The sequence below is a fragment of the Schistocerca piceifrons genome, chromosome 1 (genome assembly GCF_021461385.2).
Source record: "Schistocerca piceifrons isolate TAMUIC-IGC-003096 chromosome 1, iqSchPice1.1, whole genome shotgun sequence".
NCBI lineage: Eukaryota > Metazoa > Arthropoda > Insecta > Orthoptera > Acrididae > Schistocerca > Schistocerca piceifrons.
This window is the reverse complement of record NC_060138.1, coordinates 153,820,655-153,839,810: the sequence shown is the minus strand read 5'-3', so window position 1 is coordinate 153,839,810 and position 19,156 is coordinate 153,820,655.

Here is a 19,156-nt window from a genome sequence, read left to right as displayed (position 1 = left end):
CCTAATTCTAATAGTGACAAAATAAGTTCCTTTTAATAATTGGAACACAAAAAACTGAAGTAATCTGCTTGCTGCTGGATTTTTGAAGCATTGCTCTGTTTCATGGTGCTGTATATCAAAACAGTACATGCAAAATAAACTCACTTGACTTCCTTTTTCTGACATTATGAGACAATATTTACAATGTGATCTCTGATAGAATTACTGACTGAGCAAAAGAATGTCTCAATAAAATAACAAACTGCTTCTTCCCAAAATTTTTAGAGCACTCTGCTGATTATCTTTCCAGAAATCCTACTCTGAACTGGTTCAGCAATACATATACACTAAATTCATAGAACATATCATCATCTGTATAGCAGAGTCCACTTTGTCGTCCCACAGCAGTTGAATCTTTTAATGTTCCTCCCTGCTATTTTGGGCAGGGAAAGTTCTTGGAATAAGTGCGCACAAACCATTTGTTATTCACAAAGGGACAGTACCATTCTATGTAATTGAAGGTTGTTAAAAAAAAGTATGCATGCATTGATAAAGTTAATGTAGTCCTCACGAAAATTACATGGAAAATCCACAAAAGAGTTCGGTGGTGATGTTCTTTGTAAGCGTATAATCTGTGTATTGTCTGTCTGTTTCTGTAGTTAATCTACTCACTATAAGAACCTTTCCTGATTACAAAATGGTGTCCCTACGCCAAGAGAAATTATTTAATATGAGTGGAGTATTAACAGTGGCTGCAACAATGCAGAAACAATTTTGGACATCATTTTTAAAAGTATTTCTGTGTAGAACGTATGTTGCACTTTTAGTGCAGTATTCCCATTCACTAAATACTGTTCCTCAAAAGATATTTTGCTGAAGTCAAGGGATGCATTGGAAAACAGTTACACTGCTTATGTAAGAAGTTTAAATGAATCACCTACCAGGGCGGTTCACAAATTAAATGTACCACAACTCCTTGTGTCATATATTTTGCTGAAACATCTGCCCTGTTACAGTGTAGTGCACCCAAAAAATCAGACAAGTCCAAATGCACAAGACTGTAAAGCTTGGTAATTTTAGTGTTTTATTGTGTGGGATTTTTTAGTGCAGGTGTAGGTATCAAGGGCTAGACCAAGTGGGGTGAAGTTATTCAGATGAAGTTGCAGGAACAGTTGAGTTGAATGAAATGGATTGATTGATGAGGAAGCCCGTGTCATAATCATAGTTTATGGGACACAGAGGAGGGAATGGATTTGAGATGTCAAGTCTGTATAGGAGATACAGGAGCAGTGATAGGATGAATCCTTGGGACAGGCCTGTAGACAGAGTGGAAAATATTGAAGTGGATGTTGGTTTTTGTTAGAATGGATGGTTACTTAGAAAGGATACAATTAGGCAGACACATTTGATTGATTAAAAATGGGCACTAGTCAAATAATGAGGTATACATGGAAGATGTCTGGTGACACCGTAAGGTTTCCAGTAATTACATAATGGTAAAATAGAGATTTAGAATGTAGGTTTTAAATTATAAAATGTTTCTAGGTGCTGATGTGAATTCCAATAATAATTTTAGTTGTTTTTGTTTTGGTCTTCAGTCCAGAGACTGGTTTGATGCAGCTCTCCATGCTACTCTATTCTGTGCAAGCTTCTTCATCTCCCAGTACCTACCGCAACCTACATCCTTCTGAATCTGTTTAGTGTATTCATATCTTGGCTTCCCTGTACGATTTTTACCCTCCGCACTGCCCTTCAATACTAAATTGGTGATCCCTTGATGCCTCAGAATTTTAGTCATGAAAAGTAAACTAGACCTGAACAAAGGTAGGAAATTAAGGAGCTGGTACCTGAATAATGTTAAAGAATAACTGGTTGTGGAGAGTTTGAGTTGGGTATTAGATAACAACTAACTTAACATAGGGGAAAGGAATAAGATCAATGAATGAGTAGCTTTGAGAGAACAAATATTGGAAACAGTGGATGCAAAACTAAGCAAGAAGACAAGACCAAGCAGAAATTCATGCATAATAAATGATAAATTGAACTGATGAATAGAGAAAATTCCCCAGAGGGGAATATGGTTCGAGGAGGAAATTCAAACCTGTAGAAGTCTACATGAATATAGGAAAGATAGATGCCACTTACGGTTGAGTAAAGAAACTGTTGGAGAAAGAGTAGCAGCTGTGTGAACCTATAGAACTACAATGGTGAACAGGGACTAGGGTTCTTCGGAAAGTAAGGATCGAATCACCGTAACTAATCGAACGTCCTGCGAACATTGAAACGCGTGTGAGCACAGACTCATGACATGCGGTGCTGTCACACAATGCCATTTGCATTGGTACTGTCATAGTGTGCTGTGCACAGTTCAGAATATTTAAAACAACTGATTAGGCCACTGATTGTGAAATACGGTCAGTGATCAAATTTTGACACCAAGAAACATTGCAGCAGCATTGACATCTAAGTGAGGGATATGGCCCTAATGCAATGAGTGACACCAAAGTGCATAAGTGGATGAGATCTTTCAAGGAGGTTGGGAAAAGTCCATGATGGACCGTAATCAGGCTGACCATTAGCAGGGTTGCCACAAGTTCTGGAAATCAGGGAATTTCAAACATGTTAGGGAAATCAGGAAAATTTGAAAAAAATACAGGGAAAAATCTTGTTTTTGTCTCAGGAGATGAAATGGTTTGTTTACTAAGATGTCATGCATCCTGCTGGCTGGGCACAGCAGAGCTCATTCTTACTGCTTCTTCCTGCTTCTTCCTTTACTACCCCCCCACCCCCACCCCCTCCCAGTTTGCAGTCAGTGCTGCCACCACTTTCTGCTGCTAACCTAGCAGCTACCGATGAGAGGCAGGGAGGCATGAGGAGTGGTTTGTTTGGATCTGATTCTCAGAGACTATTGATGCTGTGGTTGGAGACAGCAGTCATGTGTGCATGAGTTGTGTCTGAATGACTGTGTGACTGTGTGTACACTCTCATTTTCTGACAGAGGCTATGGCTAAAAATTTTGTTGTGAGAGTGTGATTGCCTTTTTATGTGCATGTCTGCAGATCAGTGATTATCTTTACAGTGAGTTGCTACCTATCCTCATTTGTATTGATTTTCAGAGTATTTACGCAAGTTATCTGTTGCATGGATTGACCACCGCGGTCTCGTTTCGTCAACGTGGTGTCTGTGACATGTAAATAGCTGACCACACCAGTGGGCTTGCATGACGGGCCAAAACCACAAGCCATTTTTGTGAGTATCTCTAACGGATTGCCCTGCCAGTCTCAAGCCCAACACTTCCCACTAATGTACAGGCCCTGTCCATCAGATATAGTATCACCGATCCGCTTGCAGGCCAGGTCTGTCTGTGCATGTAGTGTATGCGGCAGATTTTCGTGGTTTATTCATGGACTCAGGACTGTGGTGCTCCTCGGCAGGTCAGAAGCCACAGGCAATGGATTTTGGGAACTGTGACTGTCTCATTGCAAGAATATTGTGCAGTGGGGCATTTTATATACATTTTATTTGTTCTAGTGCATTTTGGCACCTTGACAGTTGTTTATATATTAGAAAGTATGGTTAATTGTGGCAGTCACTGGCAGTTTGTATGTTATGTACTCATGGATTTTGTGAAAGAAAAACCACACAATACCTGTAAAATAACAGACGTAACACAGTGGGCAATAACAAACATAGTAGAACCAACATTGTATTAACAGTCACCTATTGTGTTGGTTTACACAACTTTTCCCTGCCTTCTATAGTTCTTTCAAAAGGCCTACTTTTTTCTTAGATTACTTCTTAAATCAGTCAAGATAGTTTAAATCTGTCTTGCAACTCCAAGAAATAAATATTTTTGCCACCAAATGTGTTTTGTTTTATTGAAGTAAAATAACATCAGTGGTCTTAATGAAACATAAATAACATTTGGCTTCCTTTCTCCGTCTAAAAACAGTTCATTGAAAAAGATGATGTTAGTACTTAAGATTTTTGCTCATGTGTTTAGAAGTACAGAAGTCCTTGCATTTTTTTGTCAATTTATGTCTTTACTTACTCTTGAGATCTCAAAATTTGTCTGCCCAGGGTATGTGTGTGGCGTGCATGGGTCCCTGAGCTATTGCAGCTTTTATTCTTTTCTGGGCTGCTTTCCCTTCTCCTTCCTTGTTGTTCTTCCTTTCCCTTTGCCCCTTCCATCTCCTTCTTCCTTTCCCTTTGCCGCTTCCTTCTCCTTCTTCCTTTCCCTTTGCGCCTTTCTTCTCCTTCCCTGTTCTTCTTCCTTTCCCTTTACGCCTTCCTTTCTTTCTCTTTGTCTTCTCCTTTTCCAGCCTGTCTATCCTCATGACTTTGCTTCATCTTGCAGTTTTGATTGGTTGCTTTTCCTCCTCCTCTTTGGATTTTCTTTTCTGGTCCCCCTCAGCGGTTTGACCTCCATCCCCAAATTTGAAATCTGTAGTGTGAGCTAGATGTGGAAAACTCCCTCCCTAGTGCCTTTGATGTAGGTTCCTCTCCTCCTCCTCCTCCTCCCCCCTTCTCCCTCTCCCTTTTCCCCCCTTCCCCTCCCTCCCAGCCAAAGCCCTTTCGCCTCCTTGCTAGGTCACCAGCTTAGTAGTCAGTCCATGTGGTGGTGGGGCTGTTATGAACCCATCTGGCTGAGCCCCCTTATACCACAGGGATCACACTGCTGTTACTTCTGCTGTGAATGTCTTGTGCAAGCCTAGGAGAGGTTGGCCATCTTTTCAGGGTGTCGGAACTTCCAACAATGACCGTCCTGCCAGGCAGCCATTGCTGTGGCTGGGTGGCATCCACAAGGTGAGCTGCTGTTTGGAGTGGGTGGTACCAGGGCGGACATTTGGCACATGAAATGTATTAAACTCTATGGCCCCTCTACTGTGGCCGCATCTCTTCCTTAATGCAGTCCTGTTTCAGTTCCTGTTTCTGTCCTTCCAGCCTTACCCTCCTTGGCCATCCCCTGGGCGCAGTGCCAGGCCCACTGGCTTGAGGTGAAATGCTTTCCATGGTTCCTAGTCTGTACCAGGACTGACAGGGAGACTTTCGCCACCACCAAACCCCTATTCTTTGTGGAACATACTGAGGACAAGTTCAGTGAAGTTGAGTCTTTAAGCAAGATGAGCTCTGGCTCTCTCCTTATAAAGACAATTTCAGCCAGTCAGCCAGCCTCCCTCTGTGCCTGCAACCATTTAGGAGACAAACCCGTGGCTACATGGCTATCGCTCCTCAGAAGTCACTCGGTATGACGCAGCATGTAATTTTCTATAGGGACCTTCTCGTTGAGTTCGATGATAAACTTATGGCTAAACTGGAACAGAGTGGTGTTCATCTGATCCGGCATGTCCAGAAAGGCCGTAATGACCATCGTGCAGACACTGGCACTTTCATCATGGCATTTGAGGGGGATATCCTGCCCGAGAAGGTCAAGGTAATGATATACAGATACGATGTGAAACTGTACATTCCCCTTTCTGTGCATTGCTTCCATTGCCTCAAGTTTGGCCACATGTCCTTGCGAAGCGATGTCACTCCCATCTGTGGTAACTGTGGCCACCCTCTTCATGTGGGGAGCCCTTGTACCCCACCACCTAACTGTGTAAACTTCTCTGGTCTCCATTCTCCCCACTCACTGGAATGTCCAGTGTACATGAAAGAAAAAAGAATTCAGGAAATAAAGACCCTTGACTGCCTTAGCTACTTTGAAGCCTGGAAGAAATTTGACTGACTTCACCCTGTAAATCTCTCCTCTACCTATGCCTCAGTTACGCCTTCCCTTCCTCATTCCACCCCCTTACCCACATCCTGCCCCCCTTCCCTCACCCTTCCAGGTCATGTCCCTTCACCTTCAGGAACTGCTCCTCCTCCTCCTCCTCTTTGTCCAGGGGAAACACCCTCTTCTTTGGCTCCTGCTAGGTGTGGGGCTCTGACTCAGAACACCCCTTCCCGCCTTTCTCAGGACAGGAAGCTTGCACCCTCATGCCGGAGGAGAGACCCATGCTCCAAGGGCCCCAAAGCCACTCGCTCTCTGTCCGATCCTGACATCACTGCCACCTGTTCCCTTACTGATAATGGCTTCTCCCTCCATCCATCCATCCAAGGGAGGAGAAGAAGAAGAAGTAGCACTAGTCAAAGGACGAGGCTTCCCTGGCTTCCTGGAGTGCTTCGCCCCTCCACCTCATCCCGAATCAGACCCAGTTTTTAGGTATGTCACCCCATCCTTGTTGGTGACGACCAACGACCTAGCGACTTGACATCCCCTCGGCTTCTTTATGTCTCACCTTGACTCTCACCACACGGTAATGCGTCGAACTGCAACGGATATTATCACCACCTCCTGTGAATACAACGCCTTGTTTCCTCCTACTCTTCGTTCTGTCTCGCCTTTTAAGAAACTCACTTTCGTGATGACCACTCTCTAACATTTCGTGTTATTGGGCATTCTGTCAGAACTGTGCTGGCCCCGGGACAGTGTCTGGAGGTGTCTGCACTTTGGTTTGCACCAATGTCATTAGTGACTGGATCTCCCTTCATACCAACCGGGAAGCAATAGCAGTTAGAGCGAGATGACTCCGCCAATCACTGTTTGCAATGGCTACCTCCCTCCACATAGGCCACTTCCTTATGTTGAACTATTTACCTTAATACAGCAATTCCCGCCCCTGTATCTCCTCCTTGGGGACTTCAATGCACGTCACCCCCTGTGGGGGAGTGCCACTTCATTGGGTAGGGGTCTTCTACTTGACCATCTTGCTATAGACTTTGATTTGTGTCTCCTCTATGATGGTTCCCCTACACACTTTGGTGCTGCTCATGGCACCTTTACTGCTATTGACCTCACAATCTCCTGCCCTGCTCTCTTGGCTTACCTTCATTGATCATCCCGTAATGACCTTTGTAACAGTAACCACTTTCTGGTGATTCTGTGATTCCCAGGCAGACAGACACCCACGTAGGGCATTTCACAAGGCCAATTGGCCTTTATATGTGTCTGCTGTGCCTTTTGACACCTCTCTCTTAGATTGCATTGATGCAATCATGTAGGGCATCTCTGCCACTGTTCTTCATGCTGCTGACACAGCTGTCCGCCTCATCTTCGACCAGTACCATGGTCGACCAAGGATGTAACAGTCACTGTTCAGGAATGCTGATGGGTGCTGCAGCGATTTAAATGGCACCCTCCTTCCTTTCAGGCGTCTCCATGCTAAGGCTAATTACCTTATTAAGTAGAGTAAAAATGAATGCTCGGACCACTATGTTTCCTCCCTGCGGACGTATGGCTCTTCATTGCAGGCTTGGTCCAAGCTCTGCAGCCTTCTGGGCCACCAGTGACAGTCAACTGTCTAGGGGCTTACCCTTAAAGGTGCTGATCCATTGGTCCTTGCAGAACACGTCGTGAGACACTTTGCGACAGCATCAGCAACCTCTTCCTATCCTGCCACCTTTCTGTGGCAGAAACACACAGTTGAACACACCCTCACCAAGCTGACCCTATAATTTACCTTTCACTGAATGGGAATTCTTGCAGGCTCTCACCTCTTCACATGACACAGCCCCATACCCAGATTCCCTCCACAACCAGATGATCCAACACTTGAACATTACGTAGAGGTAATATCTACTCAGGGTGTTCAACCACATTTTGCTCACAGGTGCCTTCCACTCAGAATGGTGAGACAGTATTGAGACACCCTGCTAAACCCGCACAACAGAACAGGTAGTTTAAATTGTGGAAAGGGGCCAAAATAAGGGGCTGTCAGTTACACTCGAACATACAACTTTATTATTTGATCAAACATTACAAGAGCCCTAAAAATTTTTTTTTTTTTTTTTTTTTTTTTTTTTTTTTAAACACACAGCTTTAATCTTTGGGACTTAATTACCGGCTGAAAGCCACTTTAATTTAAAAATGGCTGAACACCAATAACTTAAAACGCAAGCATAATCAGAAATTTAAAAGGCAAGCCTTATCTTAAAACAGTTCTTTAGTTAGGCTGAAGTAAACAAGTTAAATTCAAATCAGCTGAAGGCCTAGCACTTAAAACTTCATAACATTAATTTTTTTTAAAAATACCAAAGGCCTTACATGAAACAGTTCTTTATTTTGGGCTGAAGGCCTTAAGAGCAACAACTCAGACTTAAAATTGGCTGAAGGCCCAAGACTTAAAATACAACAACATTAAAATATTTATAATGCCAAAGGGCTTATGTGAAACAGTACTCTAAACTAGGCTGAAGGCCTTAATAGCAAAACAACTCCAATTTAAAACAAAAATCAGCTAGAAGCCATACAAGTACAAACAACAAGAACAAATTTTAAAAAAATAGACAGCACACCCAAGGGCGCTCAGATGTTCGAGGGTCAGCCTAGAATTGAAACACTAACGCTCGCTTAGGTTAGACAGGCAGTCGGGCCAACCATTCACAATCTGACGACAACCCAACTGAGCGACAGTCAACGGACCCACCGATAAGATACTTCCACTTCACCTGAACAGGGAGATCAATGGAAACACATAGAAGATATTGGCACCCACAACCAATCATACATGGAGCTGTCAAACTACACACTGTGCTGGACAGCAACAACATGATGAGGAAACTACACAGCCTGAAATTTACGTCGAGGACCAGGGGAGGTAACCGGAACGTTAATGGCCACAAGGCAGAAGATTCCGCTGGTGCACTTCAATTCAAATAACCAAATACAGTGGATCTCCACTGGAGGCTGACTAGAATTTTCCAACTTGAAAACCACGTTGTTGCTCGCAGAAATATCCCAACAGCTGCCAACAAACTCCAAACGACACAATGTGAACAGTCTTGACTTGCTGGTAGGTTAAATCAGAACTCAACTTTCGTGTCCAGGGTCGGTGAGCCACGGACCTCGTAGCAATGGGAACAGCGCCACACATTCCGACACCGTGTAGAGACCACCAGCAGGCCCAGCCAAACCACGCCCTGCCGAGAATTCCTTGCTGCTCCATGCCAATCGACCGACAGGTCGCAGACTCCCCAGCCGGAAACTATATGCGCCAGGTCAAAGCTAGAGCGAGGTGTGAATATCAATACACACTGCTGCCACCCGTGGAAGGAGACAATAACAGCATAACTGCGGGAGACTAAACACAGAATTGCAGTGCGTAGCATGAGCCAGCCACGGCTCAAGTATAATTATCCCTGTCCTTAAGTCTGGGAAGAACCCAACATCTCTCAAAAGCTACTGCCCAATTACCCTGATGAAGGTACTTTGTAAACTGCTTGACAGGATGGTTAGCTTCCACTTATGTTGCACACTCGAATCTAAGGCCCTTTTGTCCCCATGTAAGTGTGTCTTCTGGAAATGACAATCTCCAACTGACCATTTAATGGGATTGGAAACTGCAATCTAACAGGCTAGAACTAACAGTCGGCACCTTGTCATGGTCTTCTTTGACCTACATAAGGCATACGGCATGGCTTGGCACCATTGCATTTTAGTTACCCTCCATGACTGGGGCTTTTGCAGCCCCCTTCTGATTTTTATTCATGATTTTTTATCCAACCAGGTCTTCGGGGTTCCAGTTGGCATTTCACTCAGCACCCGTCAGGGTTCAGGAGGATGGTATCCCACAGGGTTCTGTATTAAGTGTCACACTCTTCCTCATAGCCATAGCCATTAATGGGTTTGTAACATCTGTTAGCTCTTAGGTTACCCCAGCATTGTATGTCGACAATTTTTGCATTTGGTGCAGCAATCACTCAGTAACATCTGCCGAGTGCCAGCTCCAAGGCGCCATCCTATGGACCTCTGCGTAGGCTGCCTCCCATGGCTTCCAATTTTCTCCCTCCAAAATGTGGGTTATGCATTTTTTTTGTCAATTCATAGTACACTCTGATCCAAAACTTTATTTAGGTAACCAGCTCCTAGATGTTGCTGGTTACCTAAATAAAATGTTGCAGCACAGTCCTGTTTCTTACGCTTTTTTTCTGGTCTTGTCCAGACTAGATTATGGAAGTCAGGTTTATGGCTCAGCAGCTCCTTCCATTCTGAAAATACTTGATCCTGTTCACCATAATGGTGTGGGTCTAGCTATTGGTGCCTTTCACACTAGTCCTGTTGACAATCTCCTCACAGAAGTGGGGATTCCCCCTCTACAAATACGACAAAGCCGATTCCTGGTTTATTATGGAATCACCATTCGCAATTTGTCTGACCACCTGTGTACTCTGTCCTATTTGCAAGCAAGGGACATCTCCCTCCTGATCACTTCTCATGGGTGGGCTGCCAGTTGGAATGTGTCTCACTTCCCTCTGTGGGGATCTTCATCTCCATTCACTGAAATGTGCCCCATTTATTTCCTGTCTCACCCCCCACCCCCCCCCCCACCCCCTTGGATGGTGCCTAGATCACAGATTAAGGTTGACCTATAGCAGGATCCTAAGGTCTCTGTCACCCCTATGGTTTTCCGGCATCCTGTACATTTCATTCTTGCAGAGTTCCAGGGTGCTACCATCTTCTACACTGATGGTTCTAAGATGATAGGTAAAGCGCGATATGCTTTCACGTTTCCTACGGGCTTAGAACACCATTTATTGGCAGAATCATATAGTGTGTTCACAGCAGAGCTGCTAGCTGTTACCAGGGCCCTCCATTCCATTACTCAGGTCTCCCTCCAAAGTGTGTTAATATGTACTGACTTACTGAGCAGCCTGCTCCTCTTGCCATCCTTTGGTCTCTGCCATCCATGACCACCTCTCTGCCCATGGCCCCTGCCTGCTCAGTTGTCTTTCTCTGAGTCCCACGTCATGTCGGTATCCCAGGGAATGAAGTGGCTGGCCGTTTGGCTTGATAAGCTGATAGTCATCCCCCATTCCCTTTCATGACTGTAGCTGCGGATATGCAGATCTATGTCAAATCTCTCTGCCCGAAAGTGGAATGCCATCTGTTGCACTGCTGCTCTCAGAAGTAAACTCTGCACAGTCAAGGAGACCACTGTGCTTTAGTGCGCTTCCTTCCACTCCTAAAAGAAGGGGTCCTCTGCTTTTTGCCCTCTATGCATTCATATCAAGCTCACCCATTGTGTCCTGTGTAATGATCCACTGCCACAATATGGTTGTGGAGCCAGACTGACAGTATCACACATATTGGTGGAATGTCCCCCTCATGCTAAGTATAGTCTTCCTTAATTTTAATATTAGCAGACAATTCACAGATGCTTGAAATGGTCGGTAGTTTCCTCCGTGAAAGTGGTTACTTCCAGATATAAGGTTTTGCTTTACTCCTGGAGCAGCGGCAGGGTGGCTGTGGTTAGGGACTCTCTTCACGTTTTCTCAGTCTGGGACCCCAAGACCACTCCCCTGTGAAAAGACCACTCAGTTTTCAGATTTGGACTAACCTTTTATGCCTTTTTGCATTGTGTTTTAACTTCCTTGTTTTATAGTTTGACTCCCCTGATTGGACCCATCCACTTCTAGCTGACCCTTTTTCTTCTGTGTGTAACTTGGTAATCGTGGGACTGATGATCTCCTGTTTGGTCCCATAAACCCTTTCAATTAATCAATCAATCACTCTCAAAATTTGTCAGGGAAAAATGCCAAAACTTGCCTGGAAATCAGGGAATTTCACTTGAGGAAACTCGTGGCAACCCTGATTAGTGATCTTAGAAGATTTGGTCAAAGCTGTGAACAAAAAGATTCATGAAGCTGGTGATTCACAATTTCAGTTTTTGCATTGAAATTTCTGAATATGGGTAGAATAACTCCGCACAAAATTGTCCCTGAAACATTAGGCTCGTTATCCTCACAGTGGCAGATGTCTAGGACTTAGAGATACAAAAGCATGTAGAACATTATGAGAAATGCTTAAACAAATATGGAAACTATGTAGAAAAATAAACATTTAAGGAAATAAATAAAAACAGTGCTTTTGGGGGAAAAAATCTGTGATGGTTTGTTTTATAAGAAATTGGACCTTACTTTCTGAATAATTCTCATACTAAGGTTGAAAGTCGGAAGGAATGTGCAGAAGGCAAATATAAAGGAAAGAAACTTGAAGACAGTATTATGGAAAGCGAAGTGGAAGTGCATCAATATGAGGTGGATGATAGACTGTTGTGAGTAAAATTTACATTGTACAGAAAGATCAGAATTGAAACAAGGGGAAAGCAGACTAAGGCCTGAATGCAGTAAGCAGGTCCAACTGGATGTAAAGTGCACTAACTATACCAAAATGAAGATACTTGTACAGGGTAGACCAAAAGAAGAGGTGCATCAAACCAATCTTCCTTCAATAACAGTAGTGGAATGAGAACAGGATGCTGCAATGCCACACATGCTACAGCTTTTTTTAAATATATTTTTGGGTATTTGTACAGGGAGGGTCAATGCATCTTATGTTAATATAGTAGATGGACTAGGTAGGGACAAAATTCAAATCATCTATAACAAGGATGGAGAGCTATTGTGTGATGTGTTTGTGGATGTACGAGGGTGATTTGAAGTTCTCAGAATGGAATAGAAAAAAAGTACTTACACCACTGAAGCTTTTTTTATTTTTCAATGTAGTCTCCTTTCAGATTAATGCACTTGGTCCAACGATGTTCCAGTGCCTTTACCCCATCTCGAAAATGAGTTTCCTCCAGGCCTGCAAAATAGTTGTCAATTCCGGCTATCAATTCTTCGTTTGAAGTGAATCTTCATCCACCAAGAAAAATTGTCAGTTTTGGGAAGATATGGAAGTCTGATGGAGCCATATCAGGTGCATAAGATGGGTGTGGCAACAATTCATACCTTAGTTTGTGTAATTTTGCCATGGTGACAGCATGTGTGCGAGCGCTTGTCAAGAGTTGCAGCATCCATCTTGCAGTTTATTTTTCACTTCTAATTCTGCAGTTAAAATGTGATATACCCTTTCAGATGACATCTGGCAAGCATGAGCAATTTCACCCATTTTCAGTCGGCAATCCTTCACGAGTATTTTGTGCAATTTTGCAATGATTTCTGGAGTAGTGACACATCTTGGCTGACCTCTATGCAGATAATCATCTAAGCTCTCCCGGCCAAATTTAAATTCATTTGTCCACTTGGCAACAGTCGAATATGAAGTAGCCGAGTCCCCCAGTGTGTTATGGGAGTCAGCATGAATATCTTTTGCTTTCGTACCTTTCTTTACGAAGTACTTAATCACTGCTCGAATCTCAATTTGTTTCCATCTTCACAAATCACTATGGGGGAACAACAACAGATCCACGTCACCACCACAGCTCTCTTCCAAGAGCACTGATGTGGCACATGCTTACAGGCAACAGTCCAATGAATATCAATGTTAACAACTCGTTGTGTTAGCGCAGACTTCTCATGGTGATTCCAAGAACTTTTCAAATCACTCTCATATTTTGGCAAGGGTTGATTCAAGAACCTTGCTGGAGAGACTGTGGTTGGACCTGTGGGTTATTTGGAAGATGTTTCTCTGGGGCGTTTGTGGATTTTAGGAAGGGAAGGTTACAAGTTGTCTCCCATGGCTCTTGGTAAAAACTGGTGGTGTGAATGACTGTACACAGTTATTCTAAGAGAAGCAAAATTCTGTTGTTTATTGTGGTGGTTTGTAATGAATTTGAAGACGACTGCTATGTCAGTAGTGGTTAATGTCCAATCAACTCATATTACATATATGTGGTGGAAAATGGAATCCACTAGCATTCGCATTCAGTTAGTGAGTTTGTGTTATGGCATCAGTACAGCTGTGAGTAAGAGTTATCTGTGTGGACATAACTGTGATAATATTTTGTGTATAAATACTTTTCACATATTCATCTATGTGTAACAGTCATTCTCCCTGGCTTGGGCCATGTTACACTGCAAAGTGTCAACGTTCAGACTAAGTGGAGTGCAGCTTACATCATCATCAGCAGCAGCAGACCAGCATCAGTTGTCACACCACTGGCCCCTGGGGCATTGGCATCAGCTTCAGCAGCAGAGGACATGTGTGATATTGGCTACTGCAGAGACAGAACAGGTGTCGGCAACAATCGCATCTGTATATGAGTACCAAAACAGCAAGGCATGGGCATCTCATCTACGTAGCATGAAATGTGGGCGAGGCAAAAAAGTGAGGCAGAGTATGCAATAAAGGCCCCCAAAAAAATATTGGGGCACTTGGAAACAAGTAATGAAGAGTCAGACAAACTTATGAACATAATACATCAATGAAGATTTCTGCATAACCACAAAGGTTACTGTTACAAAAACACTATAGTTGAAATACGGTCTCTCTCATTGGGCACTATCACATGCAAAACTGACTGGTTGTCTAAAACAACTAGAAAAAGAAAATTTCAGGCTTAGGGAGGAAAACAAAAATAAGAAGGCCCATTTGTTCAGTAGTGTGGCAGCCACTAGCTGAGATGACCACCACAAAAGCAAAGATTGAGACCACACAAGCCAAGCAAGCTAGCACATTACGATCAAATCCAAATACAGGAGAGATGCAAAGGACATACAGGCAAGCCTTGCAGAGCTAATTGAGCCCTAGAAAGAAAGTGTAAGAATCAAGAAAATGAAGACAGAACACAATGTAGTCATAACTGAAACAGAAAAGGAGATCAAGAAGTTGAAACAAACATTTTACTAAATAAAAAAATGATATGGAAGTCACAGAGGAAACAGAGCCTGAAGCATAGTGTATGATATTCCAGTAACAATGCCATAAAGTGAATTAATTGAGTCAGTATACAAACAGGTATGAATCAATTCTGAGAAGGGGCAAAAGTCAGGTTTGGAACAAGTCTACAGGAGAAAATGACAGTAATTATGTGCTGGAGGTAACTCCAAAAGTCAGAGCACAATTGGTTGCACAGAAAAGAATATACACTGGATTTCAGACACCCCTGTGACAGACTACACTGCAGTCACCAAATGCTATAACTGCCACAGCAATGGGCACATTACAAAGTACTGTAGAGAAAACAAACTGGTATGCTCCCACAGTGCAGAATGTGAACATCTAAAAAAGGACTGTAAAAATGGCAAGCGAGCTCCAGTGTGCATTCCATGTGCCAAAAGGTATATAGGCAGCCAGAGAGGCAGAGACCGTGTGACATACCAAATGTTCTTGGAACAAGAAATTCAGAGCACAGAATACTGATTCTGAATCAATATGTAATCTGTTAACGAGCATCACAGGAAACCACAGAGTAAATATAAACACAACAAATATCAAGTCAACAGCTGAAGGTGAAACACTGTAAAGGAAGAAAACTATTAAACCAGTCCCATTAATCAAATGGATTATAAAATTACCTGCAGTCTTTGTAAGGTGTGGAAACCTCCATCAAGAAGAAAGCAAGATGCAGAAAGAGCCAAAATACTGTGGTCCAATGTGAAAGTTAGAACCAGAAGACACATAAAACCACAGACTGAAAATGTGACTGACCTTTTACACAAAGGTGATAATGAGATGGACAACAAGTAGGCCAATAAGAAGAGTAATAGAGGGGAGGAGTAGAGTTTCCGGAAGTGGCTAAGAAGAAAGAAAACGAGGAATGGACAACATGCCTGTCTCTAGACCAGGAGACTTATAGAGCAACATACTCCCAGATTCAGAAAAAATTGAAAGTGCAGTGAATGTAATTTGCGATAGCACGCAACAGCTAACAGAGTAAGATTATAAAAGTACCCAGATCATAGGAGAACCTACAGATGACAACAGGAATTATAGAAAGGCCACAAATGATAATATACATGATATGACAAATGGAAGAAGTTTATGGCTGGACATGCAGCCTCTTTACAAAATATGTGAAAAAGCAATGACACTAGGTAAATGGGAGGATATGCCTGTGTTAACAATAGCAATGAGACACCTGGTTAGACACATTCATTCAAAGGTTGTACCATAATTTTCCTGTCACAAAAGAAGTTGATAGTATTCAGCTCAGTGTCAACAACTTGCTTATAAGTACAGAGGAACTGTGGACCCTATTTGACATCACCTATAAGAACTGGTGGAAGACACCTTATGCTGAGCACATTTATAAACAATTAGTGATGAGATGTGGCCAAATTGTATACCGTATTAGCACAGATTAGAATGGTCTCGAAGGCATGTGTTCAATAAGTTCCCATATCATTTGCATATAATCAATTTGCACCCCAGTGGCAACAGAACAGAGATAAATTATTTAAATCAGCCAGATAAATGCAATGTGCAGGCCATGGTAATCTGAGAACTCCGGAAAATGTTAATAGTAGTTGGGTGTGCACATACTATGCGCACAGGAGCCATATTCCACAAATGTGGCATTATCCCACATGCCAATTGCAGCACATCATAACACCACATTGTCATCCAATGACCACTATTTCGTTGCCAGATAAAGACTTACGAGTGACAAAGATACATCAACTGTGTGACAAACAAGCAACATTAGTAGAAATGATCAGTACTGCAGGAAAATTTTAAATAACCAATCAGTATTTTCAATACAGTCATGATATACCACCACATATAGAAAATTTAAAAACAGTAGCAATACCGGGTTGACATGACAGATAAGTTTTCATAATGGATACAAATGTGAAATGAACATTGTGACATGGCAGACTAACTATTGAAAGAGGATTCTCCCTTCAGGACACTGTACAAGAACTTGGCCATCTTGTCATTCATAGGCCTCTCAGCCCACCTACTTTACAAAACACCACAGATGGGGAATAAATATAGATATCACCGTTGCAAAAATGAAAGTTAGTGACCACACTGCAGATTAGAATTAATGTGATGGACTTACAACAAATGACTATAATCTCATTTACTTCACAATTACATACGTAGATAACGATTTAAATGCTAACATCTAGTGCAAACAACTGTACAATCTACACAAAGCAAATTGGGGAATTAAAGCTACAGCCTCCAAAAGGAAGCAGTATTGATATTGACACCAAAGCTGTCGAACTGGTGCAGACCATGCAATAGGAGGTGATCCCAGCACTTGTTAGGAAGTGAAAAGGGTGCAAAATTCCCTGCAGTCACATCCTACATTCTTTAAGATGCAGAGCAAGACATGTGAAAAGATACGATCCGAGACTGTTAAGGGAAAGAAGGTTAAGTTTCTGTCAGTCAGACAAACAACAATATGCCTACTGAGCAAGTCTAAACGACAAGATGAGAAGAAACCATATCACTCTCAAAATCCATGAAGGTATCTCCAGCATTGCTCCCTATCTCCTGCTACAACAACATTTATAACCATTTGTCCATGTCTCGTGTCTATTTGAACTGAATATCCTCCCACCCCATTTTGTCCTAGTGAGTTACTCAAATACTCAAAGAATCGTAGAACCTATACTGCTCCTAAGTTTTCACACATCGTCAGGGGAAACAAACATGCCACAGGTAATGGCAGAGACAGTTCTGCAGTTGATAAATGCAAGATGATGACATGGCTGGTGGCAAACTTGTAATAAATTCAACATCTACATCTATGTCTATACTCTGCGAACCACCAGGAGGGCATGGCAGACGCTATGACCCATTGTACCAGTTATTAGGGTTACTTCCTGTTCTATTTGTGTATGGAGTGTGGGAAAAATGACTGTTTGAATACCTCTGTGCATGCAGTAATTATTCTAATCTTATCCTCATGGTCCCTATGTGAGTGATATGTTGGAGGTTGTAGTACATTCCTGGATTAATCATTTAAAGCCAGTTCTTGAGACTATTAATAGACTTTCTTGGGATAGTTTACGTCTGTCTTCAAGAGTCTGCCAGTTCAGTTCCTTCATTATTTCTGTGACACACTGCCACAGTTCAAACAAACGTTTGACCATTCGTGCTGCCCTTCTCTGTATACGTTCAATATCCCTGTTAGTCCTAATCTGGTATGGGTCCCACACACTTCAGCAATATGCTAGAACTGGTCACACGAGCGAGTTGTAAGTAATCTCCTTTGCAGACTAATTGCACTTCCCCAGTATTCTACCAATAAAGCAAAGTCTACCACCTGCTTTATGCACAACTGAACCTATGTGATCATTCCATTTCATATCCCTACAAAGTGTTACACTTAGTTATTTATGTGAGTTGGCTGATTCCAATGGTGACTCATTAATGTGATAGTCATAGGGTACTATGTTTTTTTTCATTTCGTGAAGTGCACAATTTTGCATTTCTGAACATTTAGAGCAAGTTGCCAATCTCTGCACCACATTGAAATCTTATCAAGATCTAACTGAATATTTATGAAACTTCTCTCAGATAGTACTTCATTATAGATAACTGCATCATCTTCAAAGAGCCTGATTTTGCTATTAATATCATCTGCAAGGTCATTAATGTACAACATGAACAGCAAGGGTCCCAATGCACTTCCCTGGAGCACACTTGAAGTTGCCTCTACATCTGACAATGACTCTCCATCCAAGATAACATGCTGTGTCCTCCCTACCAAAAAGCCCTCAATCCAGTCACAAATTTCACTTTATACCCCATATGATCATAATTTTGTTAATAAGTGTGGGTGTTAGATGAAGATGAAATGGGAGATATGATACTGCGTGAAGAGTTTGACAGAGCGCTGAAAGACCTAAGTTGAAACAAGGCCCCAGGAGTAGACAACATTCCATTAGAACTACCGACAGCCTTGGGAGAGCCAGTCCTGACAAAACTCTACCATCTGGTGAGCAAGATGAATGAGACAGGCAAAATTCCCTCAGACTTCAAGAAGAACATAATAATTCCAGTCCCAAAGAAAGCAGGCGTTGACAGATGTGAAAATTACCAAACTATCAGTTTAATAAGTCACAGCTGCAAAATACTAACGTGAATTCTTTACAGACGAATGGAAAAACTGGTAGAAGCCAACCTGGGGAAGATCAGTTTGGATTCCGTAGAAATGTTGGAACACGTGAGGCAATACTGACCCTACGACTTATCTTGGAAGCTAGATTAAGGAAAGGCAAACCTACGTTTGTAGCATTTGTAGACTTAGAGAAAGCTTTTGACAATGTTGACTGGAATACTCTCTTTCAAATTCTGAAGGTGGCAAGGGTAAAATACAGGGAGTGAAAGGCTATTTACAATTTGTACAGAAAGCAGATGGCAGTTATAAGAGTCGAGGGACATGAAAGGGAAGCAGGGGTTGGGAAGGGAGTGAGACAGGGTTGTAGGCTCTCCCCGATGCTATTCAATCTG